This window comes from Aplidium turbinatum, chromosome 6 (genome assembly GCF_918807975.1).
Source record: "Aplidium turbinatum chromosome 6, kaAplTurb1.1, whole genome shotgun sequence".
NCBI lineage: Eukaryota > Metazoa > Chordata > Ascidiacea > Aplousobranchia > Polyclinidae > Aplidium > Aplidium turbinatum.
The window spans coordinates 8,050,651-8,058,363 of record NC_137477.1 but is presented as its reverse complement, the minus strand read 5'-3'; the positions used below and the strand labels follow the sequence as shown (position 1 = coordinate 8,058,363).

Below are 7,713 nucleotides of genomic sequence, written 5' to 3'. Positions count from 1 at the left end.
CATTCAAACAACTCCTTCCACTTCTCAAATTTCCCTCTCAGATCTTCCATTGTGTCACTCAACAAAACCAAATCATCGGCGTACAGTATTTCCATTAATGAATCTTCTTTTACACATTCGGTAATTACATCAATCACAATGGCAAAGATTAGAGGAGAGAGGACAGAAGCCTGGTATACACCGACCTTCACTGAAAACTCGTCTGAGAGGGCAGATCCAACGCGAACTCTCGTCCTTGCACCATCGTAAAGACCCATTACGGCTTGCACGAGAGCTTCTGGCATTACTTTTTTTCTCATTGCCCATTCCATCACTCTTCTTGGAACTCTATCAAACGCCTTTTCCATGTCAACGAAACACATGTACAAGTTCTTACCCTTGACCCGATATTCCTCTTGCCACCTTCTCAAAATAAAAATAGCATCTGTCGTTCCCTTCCCAGGCATAAATCCACACTGCATCTCATCCAGCTTCACCACAGATCTTATTCTATTCTCCAACACCCTTTCCACTACCTTCATTGCATGCTCCAACAGTTTTATTCCCCTATATGACCCACAATCCATTACATCACCCTTTCCCTTGAAGATGGGTATCACCACACTTATCTTCCAGGGTTCGATCTTAACGAAAGTCCGCTAGCCAATGGCTAGTGAAAATTTGCACGGACTAGTAGAAATGTTGCAGTACTAGTCCGATCGGCTAGTGAAAATATTAGCCGGTGAAAAGTTTTTTTATGTTTTAAAATTGCATTGTTTGCGTCTGTAGTACGAGAAGGTGTTTTTGTGCGTATTGTTGCTCTCTTGTGCGTACTGAAACCTGAAAGCCTTTAGGCTACTTTAGTTAGTTTCAGTCTAAGCCAAAACACTTATCTTAATACACAGGCCTCGAAATATCCAGCGGTCATGACCTCGAATGTCTGCCGAAGCCGACTCATTGATCGGTCATAAATGACTGCCGCAAAATTCTTGACAAAAATAAAGCTAATGCAGCAAAAATATATTTTAAATTTGAATTGTTACAATTGTTTGTTTAACGCGAACAAATACGGAGCTGAAATAATAATAGTACAGGCAATTGCTTTAAAGATCACATTAGAGTGGCGTGGTTAACGAGCTGATGGCAAAAGTAGCCATTTTTACATTATTTCAACGTCTTGCAATGTTGCCTTGAAATAAAGTTGTCTAAACTTTTCGGAAGAATATGTATTCTAATTTTAACAATGAGGATTACTGCGTTACATTGATCGTTTGTTAAAAGAAACGTCACAGAGAAGCAAGTCTCAGCTGGGTTCCGCAGTCCGCACGTGCTTGGGCAAATGTGGCGACCTTATTCACGCTGATACAGTTCACGCCAAAAATATGTCCGGTTGAGGTATTAAATGTCCGCTGAAAGGGCCAGTCCATTAGGACATGATTGACCGCCGGAAAAAAGTACAAATTTCAAGGCCTGATACATCATCAGACAAGTGAAAAATCAGTAAACTGGTCGGACTAGTGAAAAATCGTGCGGGCTAGTGAAAACGGGGAGCAACTAGTCCGGTGGGCTAGTGAAAAAAAAAGTTAAGATCGACCCCTGTCTTCCATTCATTTGGCATTCCTTTTCCATGCAACACACGTTGACTGATTTCCTGCATTGCTTTCAATCCTGTCTCTCCACTTGCTCGTATCATTTCCACAGTGACTTCAGATAGTCCAGGAGCCTTCCCCAATTTCATTTTCTTTATTGCTTGCGTCACCTCCTCTCGAGTAACTCTCTTTAACGGACCTGCTACCATGTCGGCTTCCACATTTTGATCCCAATCGTTTTCCTCGTTCATTATCATCTCCATATGTTCTTTCCAAATTCTTCCACGATCTTTCTCACTGAAACCAAGTTTTCCATCCCTTCCTTTAATACATCATCCACCATCTACATCTTTCCCATCCCGCTTCATAACCTTCATAAACTTACAGTATATACTTCGTTAGGACTGTTTTTTAATTTGGTCAATTCCTGCTCAGCTTCTTTCTTCATAGCTTTTGCAACTATTCTCTTTGTCCGATTTTTCAATTGCTTGTACTTGAGCTTAGTTTCTTCTGATCTATTTCTGCACCAAGCCTTGTATGCGACTTTTTTTTCCCCAATTACTTTCCTGACATCTTCATTCCACCACCACGTATCTCCTCGATCCATCCTGCCTTTTGTTTTCCCACAAACTTCATCGCAAGCTTGCAGAACTCCATTCTTGAAGGATCCCCATACATCACTCACATCGTTGTCGTTGTGGACAAGACTTTCAACTCTCTTTTTAAACCTTTCTCTTGTGTCAGCATCTTCTAACTTCCAAACTTTTCTTTTGATCACCCTTTTTTTATTTACAGTTTGCTTCAGACCTTTCCTGTCCAAATCGATAACCACCAACCTATGCTGAAGTTCGCATGGTATTGCTTTCACATCTTTGATCAGTTTTCTGTTTTTCCTGCATACCAACCCAAAGTCAATTTCGGTTTCATTTCCACCTGCACTGAAAGTCACTTTTCTTCCTTCCTCTTTCTTAAACCAGGTATTTGCAACACACAGGTCCTTTTCATCACAGAACTCAAGTAGTCGCCTTCTTAAGTAGTCGCCGATACGAAAACGAATTTCGAATATCACCTTAATCGAATCAAATCGAAATTGAACACCACTTCTTCTGACTATTGATTGAAATATAATTCTTAATTTCAATTCTTGTACATGTTCTTTCAGTTGACGTTGTGCTTTAACATCTCCAGCTAATTTTTAAAATACTTGAGTAACTTTACACAAACAGTATTATGCATAACTGCAACAAAAAAAACACTAAGCAATTCTGTAAAAGTTGAAACTTCTGGCAACCTTAACATAAGGTAGGTTTACTACTATTCGGCAATTTTTTGAAAATCCAACGATTGAATATTATTCAATATTCAGACATTGAATCAATGTAAATACGAACTGTTAGACTAATTGGGTTCTTTGAACAAATCGAATGGCTTTTGTAAATGTTTCTCAGGTACAACCTATCCTATATACATACCTGGTCAGCAAAAGTTTCTATTTGTACACGATTTCAACATCTGGCGACGTTAAAACAATGTAATTGCCTTTACATTACATACAAACGTTTTGTTGACATCAAAAATTCTTTGACTGTTTTGAGTTACAGCATCGTTTTGTGAAAAAGGTTGTTTTGATGTAAAATATATTTGAATACGGTATCATATAAAATCAACAAATAGCTTATTCAAAAAATAAATGACATGACGAATGACATAAACATGCCGCAAAGAAGGTGGATGATGTAGGCATGTAGGATACATGTCAATTTTATGTGAGCAAACATTTTAATTTATAAGTTCAAACATTTTTCGCTAACTATCATTTTAATTTATTTTTCTTTGTCGGAATGCAAAAAAAACGATATTGTGAAATAAAATGCAAATTTATCTAAATAAACAAAAGGCGTCGTTAGATTTACAGAAGGCATGGCATCGTTGGATTTTCAAAAAATTGCGACATAGGGAACTCGCCGAAAAAGGCTGTCGCTGAATAGGGAACTCGCCGAAACAGGCCATTCCTCGTAAGGTCACTGATCGAACGAAACAAAAACAACACAAAAAGTAAACTTAAAATTCCAATAAAGTCTCCTTGCACCGAGAAAAAATGAACAAATTTAACAGCTGTGCTTTCAACAATGCAAATATGTACATATTCAATGCACACTATTTTAAAGCTACCGGTACTAAAAGCCATCACAAACTAAAAAGTAATTAGGTGAGATATATTGTGTGAATAAGCATCTCTTTTGTTAGATGTTGAGTGGCAAGACATTTGGTGCCGTTTCAATTCACTAGGTCCAATAAAACCTTTATTGCAATCGTTGCAGCGATGCTTGTAGTTTTTAGTATGCTGAGTAATTTCATGCTGCCGCAAATTTCCAATATGTGTGAATGATGATCCACAATACTGGCATTTAAATGGACGTTCCCCTGTATGCAAACGACTGTGAGCTTGAAGATGACCTTGTTGAACAAAGGATTTTGTGCATACCTCACATTTGTATGGTCTTTCACCAGTATGTATCCTCATATGAATGCGAAGGTTACTTGAATGTCCGAACGTCAAACCACAGTCCATACAAGCAAATGGTCTAACTTGTGCATGTGTCATTGCTATGTGTGATGCTAATGTGCCAGCGGTTTTGTACTGACCACAACACAGGTGACATGTAAATGGTTTATAATTTGAGTGTGTTCTCATGTGGTGCTGAACGCCTGCTTTCTGTTGAAAGCGTTTCTCACAGATTTTGCATTTATACAACTTTGCATTAATATGAACATGCAGATGTCCTTCAATGTGAACTTTTGATTTGGAAAAATACTCACAGAATGGACATCTAAAAATATTATTTTCACAAATAATGTGTTGTTCTTTTACATGCTCAAAAAATAAGGAAGAATTTTGAAAATTTATAGAACATATTGAACAGTTTTGAATAATATAAACATATTCTTGATCTTCAACATAATCATCAATAATCACAAGTTTGCTTTCACAGTCAACTGGGCTGTTATTGGCTTTGTCATCTGATAGGGGGCTGGTAGAATCTGTTTCTTTGTACAGTTCAGACTTTTCTTGTGGTTTTTCATTTTTTAAATCCAAAATATTACTTAGTTTTTCTGGCTCACTAACATCAACTATGATAACCGTTGCTTTATTGTTTTGCACTAGTTTATCATAATCAATTGAATTTGCAGAAACCATTGCTTCTGAAAAAGAAAATTTCTGTAAGTGTAATATTGTATAGGCCTATTGATGTTACATATTTACCTCACAATAAAATTTCCTTAATATTAATAATATGTTAACTCCAATTGCTTTAATATCCTGTAACCACCATCCCTGTACCCACCTTATGCATATCTTATGCTTATGTTCTATTAATTGAATTTTTCAAAACAAGGCTTTGTTGTAACAACCTTGTGCAAGTGTAGATTAAATCAGAGGTTTGAAAATGTTTGTGCATAATAGCGGCATTCCACTAATATTATAGTTACACAACAGAACACTACTTTTGTTTAAGTCATTTTTTTGATTCTTCCTAATGTTTTTTGGGACGATGAGTTTGAATATACTGCAGATTGCAGAATAGCTACAGAAACCCACGAACGTAAAGGAATTGAACAGAAGTCTTAACACGAGTGGAGCCATATACAAGTACAAGTGGCAAATCACTGTGCAGTGGGTACCAAGTCCTGCTGCAATAACTACGAACTACTCACAGCGACAGGGCGGCACGACGTAATGAAGCATACATGACCCGATGCAATACACTTGCACTAATAACCATAATGCAAAACAAATGTTACTGAACTGTTGCAGTATCATCAGTATCATCTTTTTAATCTAATCAAAAACCACATGTAATTGCCAATAATCGCCATTGCCCCAGTAGCCCTGAGTGATTTACAGAGTGAATTACAGTGATTTAGGGAGACGTCTCGCTAACGTCTTTGCACTGGATGAATATCGTGGTGAAATCTCTTACTATGTTTCTCGCTAACGTCTGCAATACTGCATTACTGGGACAACCGATGGGTGCTAGCTTTGAATTTACACCCCGTCTTCAAACATACATTTAATACAAGAGCCCAGCGATGCTAGGCGTCCCAGGTATTAAACTGAGAACAGATACTACACTTGATCTTAGCTCTTGAGAGCCTAAAAGCTATACCATAGATATACCTACTACATATACCTTTTTACTTACCTTCACTGTTATTACGGGAATGCAACCTATTTCGTACCCTGAAAAGGTCGAGTGAAAAAATAGAAAACAGCCGAAGTCGCTGATCAGAGATTCCACAAACATTTTAACACTGCATTGGCCATTTAGCCTACGTTGTGTTACCAATGCAATTGCGCCCCACTGTCTTGCTTCTTTTCTTTTAGGGTAGGCTACGTCACAAGGAGCAAAAGTCATTCATAGGGAAGGGGCTGTCATGCAATACGGCCCAAGATTCACGTTTTTATTGAAACAACGCATTTTTGAATAGCAAAAGAAGGAAAACATAGTTAGAGTAAGCCAAACAACAATAATAAAACTGCACTCTAGCCTAGCATTGAGAGGAAAAAAGTGAAGTTTGGTTAATTTTGAAATGTTTGCGGCAACGCCGACCAGCGGCTTCGGCTTTTTGAAATGTTTGCGGAAAACCCGATCAGCGACTTCAGCTTTGTTCTATTTTTCTCTCGATCTTTTCAGGATACGAAATGGGGGTACGAAGTGTTCAGGGTACGAAATAGGTTGCACCCTTATTACGGTACATACGATAGCTGTTTACTTTTGCGTGTGTATCACTGTTGATACCAACTGTTAACTCTAATATAATTATAGTCTTTATTAATTTATTCAGCCTACTGTATATATTTGAAAGATGAATAAGCATTCGGCTTTGCAACATCTTATATGTTACCAGAGGTGGGCACCCGCTACTTTTAAAGTAGCGCGCTACCCGCTACTTGGACAACAATAGCACGCGCTACCGCTACCAATTTAAAAAAGTAGCGCGCTACCCGCTACTCGGACCAAAGTAGCGCGCGCTACTTCTTCCGCTACTTTTGTCTAAAATGACACTAAGTTAGGAAACACTTTTCAAGTCCCTAGTGACGCAAAAATGACCTTGAAAATGAATGTTGTCAATTGTTTACACTGTCATCTTAACGTCGTTATACAAAACACATTCTAAGGGAAATTTATTGTTACGCATCTTTCAAAAACACAAGTATTTCAAAATGAGTCACTAAGTCCTGCCGGCTTTAGCTTAATCTTTTCCAACAGAGAAAAGTCTCTCCACCGCAGCACTGGAAGGAATGGGGGTGTTGTATGTAATGAACGTTGAACAGATGTTTTAACTCGGTATTCGAAAAGCTCAAGGACTTGCTCCTGTCCAAAAAAAGGCGTCCACAATTGCTGTTTTCTTCTGCACCGACGTTTCACGGGATGGCGCCAACACACCAAAAAATTCATCCTTGGAGTCGTGAATGGTGTTGGTGTCACTCTTCTCAGTATCAACCTGGCTTGATGTCTCCCGCAACAGTCGAATTACGTCTGTCTTAACTTTTTCTCGCAGTGCGTCAGCATCATTTGTGGAAACGTAGTGCAGAAATTGTAGCTACAACGTCTTGAAGAAGGGATGAAGACATGATGCCATAACGTATTTCATGTCGTTGAAGCACTTGTTGAATCGTTTCTTCACCCCTTCAAGGACTTTCACTCTCAACTCCTCACAGCTCGCAAGATCACTGATCTCGGTCAACTTCTTCACGCAAATTGTAATGGTTGGAAGCAAGACTCCGTAATACGCCTTGGACTCGCCCTGGAGAATGTCTAAAGCATGGCAGATAGGCTTCATCACACGGAGATATTCGCCGAAGAAGTTGACGTCAGCTAGAAATAAATGAGCTGTTTAGAAATAAGACAAACTATGTTGTAACTTCAAAGTTGTAAGCAAAACAAATCACAAAAAACTGCCCTGTAATGATTTCTTTTTACAAAAACCATCGTGTAAGAAAATTTTATCAGCAACAAATATCTTAGCAAACCATTTGTCAACAGTCCGCCCCGACAGCTCAATTGGTTAGCGCGTCACTTCTGGAACGAAGAAGCTTCAAGATCAAGCGGAGCTGGTTCGACTCTCGGGGTGTGTGCTT

At 38.6% G+C, this 7,713-nt stretch overlaps 1 pseudogene; it reads right to left on the bottom strand.

Moving 5' to 3' along the window:
- Window positions 1-5,553: 5,553 nt before the first annotated feature.
- LOC145772916 (U2 spliceosomal RNA) lies at window positions 5,554-5,735 on the bottom strand (annotated as a pseudogene).
- Between the last annotated feature and the right edge of the window lie 1,978 nt (window positions 5,736-7,713).